Below are 19,133 nucleotides of genomic sequence, written 5' to 3'. Positions count from 1 at the left end.
ATGTCAACAACACCTGAGGTTCCCAGCCAGTCTCCCATGCTGGTACTTACCGGGCCCTAAGCTGGGTAGCAGTCTGCAATCTGAAGAGAGCAGGTGCGTTCAGCTTAGGATTGCCGTTGACAGCTTCACGCTCTTTATACTGTGCATTTAAGCATCAACAAATCCTTTTCCGAATCGGAGCGGAAGGCGGCAACAGATTAAAATGTCAACTGCACCCGGGATTCCCAGCCAGTCTCCCATGCTGGTACTTACCAGGCCCTAAGCTGGGTAGCAGTCTGCAATCTGACGAGAGCAGGCGCGTTCAGCTTATGATGGCCGTTGACAGCTTCACACTTTGTATACTGTGGATTTAAGCATCAATAAATAATTTTCGGAATCGGAGCAGAAACAGAGCAAAATGTCAACTGCACTCGGGATTCCCAGCCAGTCTCCCATGCTGGTACTTACTGGGCCCGAAGCTGGGTAGCAGTCTGCGATCTGAAGAGAACAGGCGCATTCAGCTTAAAATGGCCGTAGACATCTTCACACCCTGTATACTGTGGATTTAAGCATCAATAAATCCTTTTCGGAATCGGAGCGGAAGGCGGCAACAGAGCAAAATGTCTACGACACCTGGGATTCCCAGCCAGTCTCCCATGCTGGTACTTACCGGGCCCTATGCTGGGTAGCAGTTTGCGATCTGACGAGAGCAGGCGCGTTCAGCTTAGGATGGCCGTTGACAGCTTCTCGCCCTTTATACTGTGCATTTAAGCATCAATAAATCCTTTTCGGAATCGGAACGGAAGGCGGCAACAGAGCAAAGTGTCAACGGCAGCCGGGATTCCCAGCCAGTGTCCCATGCCGGTACTTACCGGGCTCTAAGATCTGTACCAGTCTGCGATCTGACGAGAGCAGGCGCGTTCAGCTTAGGATGGCCGTTGACATCTTCATGCCTTGTATACTGTGGATTTAAGCATCAATAAATATTTTTTTAATCGGAGAGGAAGGCAGCAACAGAGAAAAATGTCAATAGCACCTTGGATTGCCAGCCAGTCTCCCATGCCCGTACTTGCCGGGCAGCAGTCTGCGATCTGACAAGAACAGGTGCATTCAGCTTAGGATAGCCGTAGACGGCTTCACACCCTGTATACTGTGGATTTAAGCATCAATAAATCCTTTTCGGAATCGGAGCAAAATGTCTACAGAGCTACAGAGCAAAATGTCAACAACACCTGAGATTCCCAGCCAGTCTCCCATGCTGGTACGTACCGGGCCCTAAGCTGGGTAGCAGTCTGCGATCTGACGAGAGCAGGCGCGTTCAGCTTAGGATGGCCGTTGACAGCTTCGCGCTCTTTATACTGTGCATTTAAGCATCAATAAATCCTTTTCCGAATCGGAGAGGAAGGCGGCAACAGATTAAAATGTCAACTGCACCCGGGATTCCAAGCCAGTCTCCCATGCTGGTACTTACCAGGCCCTAAGCTGGGTAGCAGTCTGCAATCTGACGAGAGCAGGCGCGTTCAGCTTAGGTTGGCCGTTGACAGCTTCACACGTTGTATAATGTGCATTTAAGCATCAATAAATCCTTTTCGGAATCGGAACGGAAGGCGGCAACAGAGCAAAATGTCAACGGCAGCCGGGATTCCCAGCCAGTGTAACATGCCGGTATTTACCGGGCCCTAAGATCTGTACCAGTCTGCGATCTGACGAGAGCAGGCGCGTTAAGCTTAGGATGGCCGTCAACAGCTTCACACCTTGTATACTGTGGATTTAAGCATCAATAAATTCTTTTTGGAATCGGAACGGAAGGCGGCAACAGAGCAAAATGTCAACTGCACCCGGGATTCCCAGCCAGTCTCCCATGCCGGTACTTACTGGGCCCTAAGCTGGGTAGCAGTCTGCGATATGACGAGAGCAGGCGCGTTCAGCTTAGTATGGCCGTTGACATCTTCACGCCTTGTATATTGTGGATTTAAGCATCAATAAATATTTTTATTAATCGGAGAGGAAGGCGGCAACAGAGCAAAATGTCAATGGCACCTTGGATTGCCAGCCAGTCTCCCATGCCGGTATCTGCCGGGCAGCAGTCTGCGATCTGAGGAGAGCAGGCACGTTCAGGCTTAGGATGGCCGTTGACAGCTTCACACCCTGTATATTGTGGATTTAAGCATCAATAAATCCTTTTCCGAATCTTAGCGGAAGGCGGCAACAGATTAAAATGTCAACTGCACCCGAGATTCCCAGCCAGTCTCCCATGCTGGTACTTACCAGGCCCTAAGCTGGGTAGCAGACTGCAATCTGACGAGAGCAGGCGCGTTCAGCTTAGGATGGCCGTCGACAGCTTCACACCTTGTATACTGTGGATTTAAGCATCAATAAATTCTTTTCGGAATCGGAGCGGAAGGCAGCAATGGAGCAAAATGTCAACGGCACCCGGGATTCCCAGCCAGACTCCCATGCCGGTACTTACTGGGCCCTAAGCTGGGTAGCAGTCTGCGATCTGACGAGAGCAGGCGCGTTCAGCTTAGGATGGCCGTTGACATCTTTACGCCTTGTATATTGTGGATTTAAGCATCAATAAATATTTTTATTAATCAGAGCAGAAGGCGGCAACAGAGCAAAATGTCAACGGCACCTTGGATTGCCAGCCAGTCTCCCATGCCGGTATCTGCCGGGCAGCAGTCTGCGATCTGAGGAGAGCAGGCACGTTCAGGCTTAGGATGGCCGTTGACAGCTTCACACCCTGTGTATTGTGGATTTAAGCATCAATAAATCCTTTTCCGAATCGGAGCGGAAGGCGGCAACAGATTAAAATGTGAACTGCACCCGGGATTCCCAGCCAGTCTCCCATGCTGGTACTTACCAGGCCCTAAGATCTGTACCAGTCTGCGATCTGACGAGAGCAGGCGCGTTAAGCTTAGGATGGCCGTCGACAGCTTCACACCTTGTATACTGTGGATTTAAGCATCAATAAATTATTTTCGGAATCGGAGCGGAAGGCAGCAATAGAGCAAAATGGTAACTGCACCCGGGATTCCCAGCCAGTCTCTCATGCCAGTACTTACCAGGCCCTAAGCTGGGTAGCAGTCTGCGATCTGACGAGAGCAGGCGCGTTCAGCTTAGGATGGCTGTTGACATCTTCACGCCTTGTATACTGTGGATTTAAGCATCAATAAATATTTTTTTTAATCGGAAAGGAAGGCGGCAACAGAGCAAAATGTCAATAGCACCTTGGATTGCCAGCCAGTCTCCCATGCCCGTACTTGCCAGGCAGCAGTCTGCGATCTGAAAAGAACAGGCGCATTCAGCTTAGGAAAGCCGTAGACGGCTTCACACCCTGTATATTGTGGATTTAAGCATCAATAAATCCTTTTCGGAATCGGAGCAAAATGTCTACAGAGCTACAGAGCAAAATGTCAACAACACCTGAGATTCCCAGCAAGTCTCCCATGCTGGTACTTACCGGGCCTTAAGCTGGGTAGCAGTCTGCGATCTGAAGAGAGCAGGCGCGTTCAGCTTAGGATTGCCGTTGACAGCTTCACGCCCTTTATACTGTGCATTTAAGCATCAATAAATCCTTTTCCGAATCGGAGCGGAAGGCGGCAACAGATTAAAATGTCAACTGCACTCGGGATTCCCAGCCAGTCTCCCATGCTGGTACTTACTGGGCCCGAAGCTGGGTAGCAGTCTGCGATCTGAAGAGAACAGGCGCATTCAGCTTAAAATGGCCGTAGACATCTTCACACCCTGTATACTGTGGATTTAAGCATCAATAAATCCTTTTCGGAATCGGAGCGGAAGGCGGCAACAGAGCAAAATGTCTACGACACCTGGGATTCCCAGCCAGTCTCCCATGCTGGTACTTACCGGGCCCTAAGCTGGGTAGCAGTTTGCGATCTGACGAGAGCAGGCGCGTTCAGCTTAGGATGGCCGTTGACAGCTTCTCGCCCTTTATACTGTGCATTTAAGCATCAATAAATCCTTTTCGGAATCGGAACGGAAGGCGGCAACAGAGCAAAGTGTCAACGGCAGCCGGGATTCCCAGCCAGTGTCCCATGCCGGTACTTACCGGGCCCTAAGATCTGTACCAGTCTGCGATCTGACGAGAGCAGGCGCGTTAAGCTCAGGATGGCCGTCGACAGCTTCACACCTTGTATACTGTGGATTTAAGCATCAATAAATTCTTTTCGGAATCGGAGCGGAAGGCAGCAATAGAACAAAATGTCAACGGCACCCGGGATTCCCAGCCAGTCTCCCATGCCAGTACTTACCGGGCCCTAAGCTGGGTAGCAGTCTGCGATCTGACGAGAGCAGGCGCGTTCAGCTTAGGATGGCCGTTGACATCTTCATGCCTTGTATACTGTGGATTTAAGCATCAATAAATATTTTTTTAATCGGAGAGGAAGGCAGCAACAGAGAAAAATGTCAATAGCACCTTGGATTGCCAGCCAGTCTCCCATGCCCGTACTTGCCGGGCAGCAGTCTGCGATCTGACAAGAACAGGCGCATTCAGCTTAGGATAGCCGTAGACAGCTTCACACCCTGTATACTGTGGATTTAAGCATCAATAAATCCTTTTCGGAATCGGAGCAAAATGTCTACAGAGCTACAGAGCAAAATGTCAACAACACCTGAGATTCCCAGCCAGTCTCCCATGCTGGTACTTACCAGGCCCTAAGCTGGGTAGCAGTCTGCGATCTGAAGAGAGCAGGCGCGTTCAGCTTAGGATTGCCGTTGACAGCTTCACGCTCTTTATACTGTGCATTTAAGCATCAACAAATCCTTTTCCGAATCGGAGCGGAAGGCGGCAACAGATTAAAATGTCAACTGCACCCGGGATTCCCAGCCAGTCTCCCATGCTGGTACTTACCAGGCCCTAAGCTGGGTAGCAGTCTGCAATCTGACGAGAGCAGGCGCGTTCAGCTTATGATGGCCGTTGACAGCTTCACACTTTGTATACTGTGGATTTAAGCATCAATAAATAATTTTCGGAATCGGAGCAGAAACAGAGCAAAATGTCAACTGCACTCGGGATTCCCAGCCAGTCTCCCATGCTGGTACTTACTGGGCCCGAAGCTGGCTAGCAGTCTGCGATCTGAAGAGAACAGGCGCATTCAGCTTAAAATGGCCGTAGACATCTTCACACCCTGTATACTGTGGATTTAAGCATCAATAAATCCTTTTCGGAATCGGAGCGGAAGGCGGCAACAGAGCAAAATGTCTACGACACCTGGGATTCCCAGCCAGTCTCCCATGCTGGTACTTACCGGGCCCTAAGCTGGGTAGCAGTTTGCGATCTGACGAGAGCAGGCACGTTCAGCTTTGGATTACCGTTGACAGCTTCTCGCCCTTTATACTGTGCATTTAAGCATCAATAAATCCTCTTCGGAATCGGAACGGAAGGCGGCAACAGAGCAAAGTGTCAACAGCAGCCGGGATTCCCAGCCAGTGTCCCATGCCGGTACTTACCGGGCCCTAAGATCTGTACCAGTCTGCGATCTGACGAGAGCAGGCGCGTTCAGCTTAGGATGGCCGTTGACATCTTCATGCCTTGTATACTGTGGATTTAAGCATCAATAAATATTTTTTTAATCGGAGAGGAAGGCAGCAACAGAGAAAAATGTCAATAGCACCTTGGATTGCCAGCCAGTCTCCCATGCCCGTACTTGCCGGGCAGCAGTCTGCGATCTGACAAGAACAGGTGCATTCAGCTTAGGATAGCCGTAGACGGCTTCACACCCTGTATACTGTGGATTTAAGCATCAATAAATCCTTTTCGGAATCGGAGCAAAATGTCTACAGAGCTACAGAGCAAAATGTCAACAACACCTGAGATTCCCAGCCAGTCTCCCATGCTGGTACTTACCGGGCCCTAAGCTGGGTAGCAGTCTGCGATCTGACGAGAGCAGGCGCGTTCAGCTTAGGATGGCCGTTGACAGCTTCACGCTCTTTATACTGTGCATTTAAGCATCAATAAATCCTTTTCCGAATCGGAGAGGAAGGCGGCAACAGATTAAAATGTCAACTGCACCCGGGATTCCAAGCCAGTCTCCCATGCTGGTACTTACCAGGCCCTAAGCTGGGTAGCAGTCTGCAATCTGACGAGAGCAGGCGCGTTCAGCTTAGGTTGGCCGTTGACAGCTTCACACGTTGTATAATGTGCATTTAAGCATCAATAAATCCTTTTCGGAATCGGAACGGAAGGCGGCAACAGAGCAAAATGTCAACGGCAGCCGGGATTCCCAGCCAGTGTAACATGCCGGTATTTACCGGGCCCTAAGATCTGTACCAGTCTGCGATCTGACGAGAGCAGGCGCGTTAAGCTTAGGATGGCCGTCAACAGCTTCACACCTTGTATACTGTGGATTTAAGCATCAATAAATTCTTTTCGGAATCGGAACGGAAGGCGGCAACAGAGCAAAATGTCAACTGCACCCGGGATTCCCAGCCAGTCTCCCATGCCGGTACTTACTGGGCCCTAAGCTGGGTAGCAGTCTGCGATATGACGAGAGCAGGCGCGTTCAGCTTAGTATGGCCGTTGACATCTTCACGCCTTGTATATTGTGGATTTAAGCATCAATAAATATTTTTATTAATCGGAGAGGAAGGCGGCAACAGAGCAAAATGTCAATGGCACCTTGGATTGCCAGCCAGTCTCCCATGCCGGTAACTGCCGGGCAGTAGTCTGCGATCTGAGGAGAGCAGGCACGTTCAGGCTTAGGATGGCCGTTGACAGCTTCACACCCTGTATATTGTGGATTTAAGCATCAATAAATCCTTTTCCGAATCTTAGCGGAAGGCGGCAACAGATTAAAATGTCAACTGCACCCGAGATTCCCAGCCAGTCTCCCATGCTGGTACTTACCAGTAGTGTTGCTCGCGAATATTCGCAATTCGAATATTATTCGCGAATATCGCATATTCGCGAATTCGCGAATTTCGCGAATATAGCGCTATATATTCGTAATTACGAATTTTCATTTTTTTTTTTTTTTTTTTTTTTTTTTTTCTTCACAGTACACATCACAGTGATCTTCCCTCTCTGCTTCCAGCTTGTGTGGTGTAAAGAAGGCTCTAATACTACTGTGTGAGACTGGCGTGCGAAATTTCGCATATGCGAAAATTAGTGTATGCTAATTTTCACATATGCGAATTTTCGAGTATGCGAATTTCCTATATGCTAAATTTCACATATGTTAATTTTCGCATACGCGAAATTTCGCATATGCGAAAATAAAACGAAAACATAACGAATATGCGAATATTCGCGAATATATGACGAATATTCGTCCATATATTCGCGAATTCGAATATGGCCTATGCCGCTCAACACTACTTACCAGGCCCTAAGCTGGGTAGCAGACTGCAATCTGACGAGAGCAGGCGCGTTCAGCTTAAGATGGCCGTTGACAGCTTCACACCCTTTATAATGTGGATTTAAGCATCAATAAATCCTTTTCGGAATCCGAGCGGAAGGCAGCAACAGAGCAAAACGTTAACGGCACCCGGGATTCCCAGCCAGTCTCCCATGCCGGTACTTACCGGGCCCTAAGCTGGGTAGCAGTCTGCGATCTGACGAGAGCAGGCGCGCTCAGCTTAGGATGGCTGTTGACAGCTTCATGCCCTTTATACTGTGCATTTAAGCATCAATAAATCCTTTTCGGAATCGGAGAGGAAGGCGGCAACAGAGCAAAATGTCAACGACACCTGGGATTCCCAGCCAGTCTCCCATGCTGGTACTTACCGGGCCCTAAGCTGGGTAGCAGTCTGCGATCTGAAGAGAGCAGGCGCGTTCAGTTTAGGATAGCCGTCGACAGCTTCACACCTTGTATACTGTGGATTTAAGCATCAATAAATTATTTTCGGAATCGGAGCGGAAGGCAGCAATAGAGCAAAATGTCAATGTCACCCGGGATTCCCAGCCAGTCTTCCATGCCAGTACTTACCGGGCCCTAAGGTGGGTAGCAGTCTGCGATCTGACGAGAGCAGGCACGTTCAGCTTAGGATGGCCATTGACAGCTTCATGCTTTTTATACTGTGCATTTAAGCATCAATAAATCCTTTTCGGAATCGGAGAGGAAGGCGGCAACAGAGCAAAATGTCAATAGCACCTTGGATTGCCAGCCAGTCTCCCATGCCCGTACTTTCCCGGGCAGCAGTCTGTGATCTGACAAGAACAGGCACATTCAGCTTAGGATAGCCGTAGACGGCTTCACACCCTGTATACTGTGGATTTAAGCATCAATAAATCCTTTTCGGAATCGGAGCGGAAGGCGGCAACAGAGCAAAATGTCAACGACACTTGGGATTCCCAGCCAGTCTCCCATGCTGGTACTTACCGGGCCCAAAGCTAGGTAGCAGTCTGCGATCTGACAAGAGCAGGCGCGTTCAGCTTAAGATGGCCGTTGACAGCTTCACACCCTTTATACTGTGGATTTAAGCATCAATAAATCCTTTTCGGAATCCGAGCGGAAGGCAGCAACAGAGCAAAACGTTAACGGCACCCGGGATTCCCAGCCAGTCTCCCATGCCGGTACTTACTGGGCCCAAAGCTAGGTAGCAGTCTGCGATCTGACAAGAGCAGGCACGTTTAGCTTAGGATGGCCATTGACAGCTTCACGCCTTGTATACTGTGGATTTAAGCATCAATAAATTATTTTCGGAATCGGAGCGGAAGGTGGCAACAGAGCAAAATGTCAACAACACCTGGGATTCCCAGCCAGTCTTCCATGCCAGTACTTACCACGCCCTAAGCTGGGTAGCAGTCTGCGATCTGACGAGAGCAGGCGCGTTCAGCTTAGGATGGCCATTGACAGCTTCATGCTTTTTATACTGTGCATTTAAGCATCAATAAATCCTTTTCGGAATCGGAGAGGAAGGCGGCAACAGAGCAAAATGTCAACTGCACCCGGGATTCCCAGCCAGTCTCCCATGCCGGTACTTACTGGGCCCTAAGCTGCGTAGCAGTCTGCGATCTGACGAGAGCAGGCGCGTTCAGCTTAGGATGGCCGTTGACATCTTCACGCCTTGTATACTGTGGATTTAAGCATCAATAAATATTTTTTTTAATCTGAGAGGAAGGCGGCAACAGAGCAAAATGTCAATAGCACCTTGGATTGCCAGCCAGACTCTCATGCCCATACTTGCCGGGCAGCAGTCTGCAATCTGACAAGAACAGGCGCATTCAGCTTAGGATAGCCGTAGACGGCTTCACACCCTGTATACTGTGGATTTAAGCATCAATAAATCCTTTTCGGAATCGGAGCAAAATGGCTACAGAGCTACAGAGCAAAATGTCAACAAAACCTGATATTCCCAGCCAGTCTCCCATGCTGGTACTTACCGGGCCCTAAGCTGGGTAGCAGTCTGCGATCTGACGAGAGCAGGCGCGTTCAGCGTAGGATGGCTGTTGACAGCTTCATGCCCTTTATACTGTGCATTTAAGCATCAATAAATCCTTTTCGGAATCGGAGAGGAAGGCGGCAACAGAGCAAAATGTCAACGACACCTGGGATTCCCAGCCAGTCTCCCAATGCTGGTACTTACCGGGCCCTAAGCTGGGTAGCAGTCTGCGATCTGAAGAGAGCAGGCGCGTTCAGTTTAGGATGGCCGTCGACAGCTTCACACCTTGTATACTGTGGATTTAAGCATCAATAAATTATTTTCGGAATCGGAGCGGAAGGTGGCAACAGAGCAAAATGTCAACAACACCTGGGATTCCCAGCCAGTCTTCCATGCCAGTACTTACCACGCCCTAAGCTGGGTAGCAGTCTGCGATCTGACGAGAGCAGGCGCGTTCAGCTTAGGATGGCCATTGACAGCTTCATGCTTTTTATACTGTGCATTTAAGCATCAATAAATCCTTTTCGGAATCGGAGAGGAAGGCGGCAACAGAGCAAAATGTCAATAGCATCTTGGATTGCCAGCCAGTCTCCCATGCCCGTACTTGCAGGGCAGCAGTCTGCGATCTGACAAGAACAGGCACATTCAGCTTAGGATAGCCGTAGACGGCTTCACACCCTGTATACTGTGGATTTAAGCATCAATAAATCCTTTTCGGAATCGGAGCGGAAGGCGGCAACAGAGCAAAATGTCAACGACACTTGGGATTCCCAGCCAGTCTCCCATGCTGGTACTTACCAGGCCCTAAGCTGGGTAGCAGTCTGCGATCTGACGAGAGCAGGCGCGTTCAGCTTAGGATGGCCGTTGACAGCTTCTCGCCCTTTATACTGTGCATTTAAGCATCAATAAATTATTTTCTGAATCGGAGCGGAAGGCAGCAATAGAGCAAAAAGTCAACAGCACCCGGGATTCCCAGCCAGTCTCCCATGCCAGTACTTACCGGGCCCTAAGCTGGATAGCAGTCTGCGAACTGACGAGAGCAGGCGAGTTCAGCTTAGGATGGCCATTGACAGCTTCATGCTTTTTATACTGTGCATTTAATCATCAATAAATCCTTTTCGAAATCGGAACGGAAGGCGGCAACAGAGCAAAATGTCAACTGCACCCGGGATTCCCTGCCAGTCTCCCATGCCGGTACTTACTGGGCCCTAAGCTGCGTAGCAGTCTGCGATCTGACGAGAGCAGGCGCGTTCAGCTTAGGATGGCCGTTGACATCTTCATGCCTTGTATACTGTGGATTTAAGCATCAATAAATATTTTTTTTAATCTGAGAGGAAGGCGGCAACAGAGCAAAATGTCAATAGCACCTTGGATTGCCAGCCAGTCTCCCATGCCCATACTTGCCGGGCAGCAGTCTGCAATCTGACAAGAACAGGCGCATTCAGCTTAGGATAGCCGTAGACGGCTTCACACCCTGTATACTGTGGATTTAAGCATCAATAAATCCTTTTCGGAATCGGAGCAAAATGGCTACAGAGCTACAAAGCAAAATGTCAACAAAACCTGATATTCCCAGCCAGTCTCCCATGCTGGTACTTACCGGGCCCTAAGCTGGGTAGCAGGCTGCGATCTGACGAGAGCAGGTCGCCGTTAACAGCATCACACCCTTTATAATGTGGATTTAAGCATCAATAAATACTTTACGTAATCGGAGCGGAAGGCGGCAACAGAGAAAATGTCAAAGGCAGCCAAGATTCCCAGCCAGTTTCCAATGCCGGTACTTACCAAGCCCTAAGCTGGGTAGCAGTCTGCAATCTGACGAGAGCAGGCGCGCTCAGCTTAGGATGGCCGTTCACAGCTTCTCACGCTTTATACTGTGGATTTAAGCATCAAAAAATTATTTTAGGAATAGGAGCGGAAGGTGGCAACAGAGAAAATGTCAACAGCAGCCAGGATTCCCAGCCAGTCTCCCATGCCGTTTCTTACCAAGCCCTAAGCTGGGTAGCAGTCTGCAATCTGACAAGCGCAGGCGGGTTCAGCTTAGGATGGCTGTTGATAGCGTCACTCCTTGTATACTGTGGATGTAAGCATCAATAAATGCTTTTCGGAATCAGAACGGAAGGCGGCAACAGAGCAAAATGTCATCGGCACCCGGGATTCCCAGCCAGTCTCCCATGCTGGTACTTACCGGGCCCTAAGCTGGGTAGCAATTTGCGATCTGACGAGAGCAGGCGCGTTCAGCTTAAGATGGCCGTTGACAGCTTCACACCTTTTATACTATGGATTTAGGCATCAATAAATCCTTTTCGGAATCCGAGCAGAAGGCAGCAACAGAGCAAAATGTTAACGGCAACTGGGATTACCAGCCAGTCTCCCATGCCGGTATTTACCGGGCCCAAAGCTAGGTAGCAGTCTGCGATCTTACGAGAGCAGGCACGTTTAGCTTAGGATGGCCGTTGACAGCTTCACGCCTTGTATACTGTGGATTTAAGCATCAATAAATCCTTTTCGGAATCGGAGCAGAAAGCGGCAACAGAGCAAAATGTCAACTGCACCCGGGATTCCCAGCCAGTCTCCCAGGCTGGTACTTACCAGGCCATAAGCTGGGTAGCAGTCTGCGATCTGACTAGAGCAGACGCATTCAGCTTAGGATGGCCATTGACAGCTTCATGCTTTTTATACTGTGCATTTAATCATCAATAAATCCTTTTCGAAATCGGAACGGAAGGCGGCAACAGAGCAAAATGTCAACTGCACCCGGGATTCCCAGCCAGTCTCCCATGCCGGTACTTACTGGGCCCTAAGCTGCGTAGCAGTCTGCGATCTGACGAGAGCAGGCGCGTTCAGCTTAGGATGGCCGTTGACATCTTCACGCCTTGTATACTGTGGATTTAAGCATCAATAAATATTTTTTTTAATCTGAGAGGAAGGCGGCAACAGAGCAAAATGTCAATAGCACCTTGGATTGCCAGCCAGACTCTCATGCCCATACTTGCCGGGCAGCAGTCTGCAATCTGACAAGAACAGGCGCATTCAGCTTAGGATAGCCGTAGACGGCTTCACACCCTGTATACTGTGGATTTAAGCATCAATAAATCCTTTTCGGAATCGGAGCAAAATGGCTACAGAGCTACAGAGCAAAATGTCAACAAAACCTGATATTCCCAGCCAGTCTCCCATGCTGGTACTTACCGGGCCCTAAGCTGGGTAGCAGTCTGCGATCTGACGAGAGCAGGCACGTTCAGCTTAGGATGGCTGTTGACAGCTTCATGCCCTTTATACTGTGCATTTAAGCATCAATAAATCGTTTTCGGAATCGGAGAGGAAGGCAGCAACAGAGCAAAATGTCAACGACACCTGGGATTCCCAGCCAGTCTCCCATGCTGGTACTTAACCGGGCCCTAAACTGGGTAGCAGTCTGCGATCTGAAGAGAGCAGGCGCGTTCAGTTTAGGATGGCCGTCGACAGCTTCACACCTTGTATACTGTGGATTTAAGCATCAATAAATTATTTTCGGAATCGGAGCGGAAGGCAGCAATAGAGCAAAATGTCAATGGCACCCGGGATTCCCAGCCAGTCTTCCATGCCAGTACTTACCGGGCCCTAAGGTGGGTAGCAGTCTGCGATCTGACGAGAGCAGGCACGTTCAGCTTAGGATGGCCATTGACAGCTTCATGCTTTTTATACTGTGCATTTAAGCATCAATAAATCCTTTTCGGAATCGGAGAGGAAGGCGGCAACAGAGCAAAATGTCAATAGCACCTTGGATTGCCAGCCAGTCTCCCATGCCCGTACTTTCCCGGGCAGCAGTCTGTGATCTGACAAGAACAGGCACATTCAGCTTAGGATATCCGTAGACGGCTTCACACCCTGTATACTGTGGATTTAAGCATCAATAAATCCTTTTCGGAATCGGAGCGGAAGGCGGCAACAGAGCAAAATGTCAACGACACTTGGGATTCCCAGCCAGTCTCCCATGCTGGTACTTACCGGGCCCAAAGCTAGGTAGCAGTCTGCGATCTGACAAGAGCAGACGCGTTCAGCTTAAGATGGCCGTTGACAGCTTCACACCCTTTATACTGTGGATTTAAGCATCAATAAATCCTTTTCGGAATCCGAGCGGAAGGCAGCAACAGAGCAAAACGTTAACGGCACCCGGGATTCCCAGCCAGTCTCCCATGCCGGTACTTACTGGGCCCAAAGCTAGGTAGCAGTCTGCGATCTGACAAGAGCAGGCACGTTTAGCTTAGGATGGCCATTGACAGCTTCACGCCTTGTATACTGTGGATTTAAGCATCAATAAATTATTTTCGGAATCGGAGCGGAAGGTGGCAACAGAGCAAAATGTCAACAACACCTGGGATTCCCAGCCAGTCTTCCATGCCAGTACTTACCACGCCCTAAGCTGGGTAGCAGTCTGCGATCTGACGAGAGCAGGCGCGTTCAGCTTAGGATGGCCATTGACAGCTTCATGCTTGTTATACTGTGCATTTAAGCATCAATAAATCCTTTTCGGAATCGGAGAGGAAGGCGGCATTTTGGATGTCAACAGCATCTTGGATTGCCAGCCAGTCTCCCATGCCCGTGCTTGCAGGGCAGCAGTCTGCGATCTGACAAGAACAGGCACATTCAGCTTAGGATAGCCGTAGACGGCTTCACACCCTGTATACTGTGGATTTAAGCATCAATAAATCCTTTTCGGAATCGGAGCGGAAGGCGGCAACAGAGCAAAATGTCAACGACACTTGGGATTCCCAGCCAGTCTCCCATGCTGGTACTTACCAGGCCCTAAGCTGGGTAGCAGTCTGCGATCTGACGAGAGCAGGCGCGTTCAGCTTAGGATGGCCGTTGACAGCTTCTCGCCCTTTATACTGTGCATTTAAGCATCAATAAATTATTTTCTGAATCGGAGCGGAAGGCAGCAATAGAGCAAAAAGTCAACAGCACCCGGGATTCCCAGCCAGTCTCCCATGCCAGTACTTACCGGGCCCTAAGCTGGATAGCAGTCTGCGAACTGACGAGAGCAGGCGAGTTCAGCTTAGGATGGCCATTGACAGCTTCATGCTTTTTATACTGTGCATTTAATCATCAATAAATCCTTTTCGAAATCGGAACGGAAGGCGGCAACAGAGCAAAATGTCAACTGCACCCGGGATTCCCTGCCAGTCTCCCATGCCGGTACTTACTGGGCCCTAAGCTGCGTAGCAGTCTGCGATCTGACGAGAGCAGGCGCGTTCAGCTTAGGATGGCCGTTGACATCTTCATGCCTTGTATACTGTGGATTTAAGCATCAATAAATATTTTTTTTAATCTGAGAGGAAGGCGGCAACAGAGCAAAATGTCAATAGCACCTTGGATTGCCAGCCAGACTCCCATGCCCATACTTGCCGGGCAGCAGTCTGCAATCTGACAAGAACAGGCGCATTCAGCTTAGGATAGCCGTAGACGGCTTCACACCCTGTATACTGTGGATTTAAGCATCAATAAATCCTTTTCGGAATCGGAGCAAAATGGCTACAGAGCTACAAAGCAAAATGTCAACAAAACCTGATATTCCCAGCCAGTCTCCCATGCTGGTACTTACCGGGCCCTAAGCTGGGTAGCAGGCTGCGATCTGACGAGAGCAGGTGCGTTCAGCTTAGGATGGCTGTTGACAGCTTCATGCCCTTTATACTGTGCATTTAAGCATCAATAAATCCTTTTCGGAATCGGAGAGGAAGGCGGCAACAGAGCAAAATGTCAATAGCACCTTGGATTGCCAGCCAGTCTCCCATGCCCGTACTTGCCGGGCAGCAGTCTGCGATCTGACAAGAACAGGTACATTCAGCTTAGGATAGACGGCTTCACACCCTGTATACTGTGGATTTAAGCATCAATAAATCCTTTTCGGAATCGGAGCGGAAGGCGGCTACAGAGCAAAATGTCAACAACACCTGGGATTCACAGCCAGTCTCCCATGCTGGTACTTACCGGGCCCTAAGCTGGGTAGCAGTCTGCGATCTGATGAGAGCAGGCGGGCTCAGCTTAGGAAGGCTGTTGATAGCTTCACGCCTTGTATACTGTGGATTTAAGCATCAATAAATCCTTTTCGGAATCGGAGCGGAAAGCGGCAACAGACCAAAACGTCAACAGCACCCTGGATTCCCAGCCAGTCTCCGATGCTGGTACTTACCAGCCCCTAAGCTGGGTAGCAGTCTGCAATCTGACGAGAGCAGACACGCTCAGCTTAGGATGGCCGTTGACAGCTTCACACCCTTTATACCCTTTATACCCTTTATACCCTTTATACCCTTTATACTGTGGATTTAAGCATCAATAAATCCTTTTCGGATTCTGAGCGGAAGGCGGCATCATAGCAAAACGTCAAGGGCACCCGGGATTTCCAGCCAGTCTCCCATGCCGGTACTTACCGGGCCCTAAGCTGGGTAACAGTCTGAGATTTGACGAGAGCAGGCGCATTCAGCTTAGGATGGAAAAATGACAGCTTCACGCCCTTTATACTGTGCATTTAAGCATCAATAAATCCTTTTCGGAATCGGAACGGAACGGAAGGCGGCAACAGAGCAAAATGGAAACTGCACCCGGGATTCCCAGCCAGTCTTCCTTGCTGGTACTTACCAGGCCCTAAGCTGGGTAGCAGTCTGCGATCTGATGAGAGCAGGCACATTCAGCTTAGGATGGCCGTTGACAGCATCACACCCTTTATACTGTGGATTTAAGCATCAATAAATCCTTTTAGGAATCAGAGCGGAAGGCGGCAACAGAGCAAAATGTCAATGGCACCTTGGATTGCAAGCCAGTCTCACATGCCGGTACTTACCGGGCCCTAAGCAGGGTAGCAGGCTGCGATCTGACAAGAGCAGGCACGTTCATCTTAGGATGGCCGTTAACAGCATCACACCCTTTATACTGTGGATTTAAGCATCAATAAATACTTTACGTAATCGGAGCGGAAGGCGGCAACAGAGAAAATGTCAAAGGCAGCCAAGATTCCCAGCCAGTTTCCAATGCCGGTACTTACCAAGCCCTAAGCTGGGTAGCAGTCTGCAATCTGACGAGAGCAGGCGCGCTCAGCTTAGGATGGCCGTTCACAGCTTCTCACGCTTTATACTGTGGATTTAAGCATCAAAAAATTATTTTAGGAATAGGAGCGGAAGGCGGCAACAGAGAAAATGTCAACAGCAGCCAGGATTCCCAGCCAGTCTCCCATGCCGTTTCTTACCAAGCCCTAAGCTGCGTAGCAGTCTGCAATCTGACAAGCGCAGGCGGGTTCAGCTTAGGATGGCTGTTGATAGCGTCACTCCTTGTATACTGTGGATGTAAGCATCAATAAATGCTTTTCGGAATCAGAACGGAAGGCGGCAACAGAGCAAAATGTCATCTGCACCCGGGATTCCCAGCCAGTCTCCCATGCTGGTACTTACCGGGCCCTAAGCTGGGTAGCAATTTGCGATCTGACGAGAGCAGGCGCGTTCAGCTTAAGATGGCCGTTGACAGCTTCACACCTTTTATACTATGGATTTAGGCATCAATAAATCCTTTTCGGAATCCGAGCAGAAGGCAGCAACAGAGCAAAACGTTAACGGCAACTGGGATTACCAGCCAGTCTCCCATGCCGGTATTTACCGGGCCCAAAGCTAGGTAGCAGTCTGCGATCTTACGAGAGCAGGCACGTTTAGCTTAGGATGGCCGTTGACAGCTTCACGCCTTGTATACTGTGGATTTAAGCATCAATAAATCCTTTTCGGAATTGGAGCAGAAAGCGGCAACAGAGCAAAATGTCAACTGCACCCGGGATTCCCAACCAGTCTCCCAGGCTGGTACTTACCAGGCCATAAGCTGGGTAGCAGTCTGCGATCTGACTAGAGCAGACGCATTCAGCTTAGGATGGCCATTGACAGCTTCATGCTTTTTATACTGTGCATTTAATCATCAATAAATCCTTTTCGAAATCGGAACGGAAGGCGGCAACAGAGCAAAATGTCAACTGCACCCGGGATTCCCAGCCAGTCTCCCATGCCGGTACTTACTGGGCCCTAAGCTGCGTAGCAGTCTGCGATCTGACGAGAGCAGGCGCGTTCAGCTTAGGATGGCCGTTGACATCTTCACGCCTTGTATACTGTGGATTTAAGCATCAATAAATATTTTTTTTAATCTGAGAGGAAGGCGGCAACAGAGCAAAATGTCAATAGCACCTTGGATTGCCAGCCAGACTCTCATGCCCATACTTGCCGGGCAGCAGTCTGCAATCTGACAAGAACAGGCGCATTCAGCTTAGGATAGCCGTAGACGGCTTCACACCCTGTATACTGTGGATTTAAGCATCAATAAATCCTTTTCGGAATCGGAGCAAAATGGCTACAGAGCTACAGAGCAAAATGTCAACAAAACCTGATATTCCCAGCCAGTCTCCCATGCTGGTACTTACCGGGCCCTAAGCTGGGTAGCAGTCTGCGATCTGACGAGAGCAGGCGCGTTCAGCTTAGGATGGCTGTTGACAGCTTCATGCCCTTTATACTGTGCATTTAAGCATCAATAAATCCTTTTCGGAATCGGAGAGGAAGGCGGCAACAGAGCAAAATGTCAACGACACCTGGGATTCCCAGCCAGTCTCCCATGCTGGTACTTACCGGGCCCTAAGCTGGGTAGCAGTCTGCGATCTGAAGAGAGCAGGCGCGTTCAGTTTAGGATAGCCGTCGACAGCTTCACACCTTGTATACTGTGGATTTAAGCATCAATAAATTATTTTCGGAATCGGAGCGGAAGGCAGCAATAGAGCAAAATGTCAATGTCACCCGGGATTCCCAGCCAGTCTTCCATGCCAGTACTTACCGGGCCCTAAGGTGGGTAGCAGTCTGCGATCTGACGAGAGCAGGCACGTTCAGCTTAGGATGGCCATTGACAGCTTCATGCTTTTTATACTGTGCATTTAAGCATCAATAAATCCTTTTCGGAATCGGAGAGGAAGGCGGCAACAGAGCAAAATGTCAATAGCACCTTGGATTGCCAGCCAGTCTCCCATGCCCGTACTTTCCCGGGCAGCAGTCTGTGATCTGACAAGAACAGGCACATTCAGCTTAGGATAGCCGTAGACGGCTTCACACCCTGTATACTGTGGATTTAAGCATCAATAAATCCTTTTCGGAATCGGAGCGGAAGGCGGCAACAGAGCAAAATGTCAACGACACTTGGGATTCCCAGCCAGTCTCCCATGCTGGTACTTACCGGGCCCAAAGCTAGGTAGCAGTCTGCGATCTGACAAGAGCAGGCGCGTTCAGCTTAAGATGGCCGTTGACAGCTTCACACCCTTTATACTGTGGATTTAAGCATCAATAAATCCTTTTCGGAATCCGAGCGGAAGGCAGCAACAGAGCAAAACGTTAACGGCACCCGGGATTCCCAGCCAGTCTCCCATGCCGGTACTTACTGGGCCCAAAGCTAGGTAGCAGTCTGCGATCTGACAAGAGCAGGCACGTTTAGCTTAGGATGGCCATTGACAGCTTCACGCCTTGTATACTGTGGATTTAAGCATCAATAAATTATTTTCGGAATCGGAGCGGAAGGTGGCAACAGAGCAAAATGTCAACAACACCTGGGATTCCCAGCCAGTCTTCCATGCCAGTACTTACCACGCCCTAAGCTGGGTAGCAGTCTGCGATCTGACGAGAGCAGGCGCGTTCAGCTTAGGATGGCCATTGACAGCTTCATGCTTTTTATACTGTGCATTTAAGCATCAATAAATCCTTTTCGGAATCGGAGAGGAAGGCGGCAACAGAGCAAAATGTCAACTGCACCCGGGATTCCCAGCCAGT

At 49.6% G+C, this 19,133-nt stretch overlaps 4 pseudogenes; all 4 read right to left on the bottom strand.

The window, feature by feature from the left end:
- Window positions 1-4,201: 4,201 nt before the first annotated feature.
- LOC130320304 (5S ribosomal RNA) lies at window positions 4,202-4,321 on the bottom strand (annotated as a pseudogene).
- A 1,475-nt stretch (window positions 4,322-5,796) lies between these two features.
- LOC130334544 (5S ribosomal RNA) lies at window positions 5,797-5,916 on the bottom strand (annotated as a pseudogene).
- Window positions 5,917-10,070: 4,154 nt separating this feature from the next.
- Window positions 10,071-10,190, bottom strand: LOC130352713 (5S ribosomal RNA; annotated as a pseudogene).
- A 3,864-nt stretch (window positions 10,191-14,054) lies between these two features.
- LOC130352712 (5S ribosomal RNA) lies at window positions 14,055-14,174 on the bottom strand (annotated as a pseudogene).
- Window positions 14,175-19,133: the final 4,959 nt, after the last annotated feature.

This window comes from Hyla sarda, chromosome 1 (genome assembly GCF_029499605.1).
Source record: "Hyla sarda isolate aHylSar1 chromosome 1, aHylSar1.hap1, whole genome shotgun sequence".
Taxonomy (NCBI): Eukaryota; Metazoa; Chordata; class Amphibia; order Anura; family Hylidae; genus Hyla; species Hyla sarda.
The sequence above is the reverse complement of the archived record's forward strand: the minus strand, read 5'-3'. Positions and strand labels throughout refer to the sequence as shown.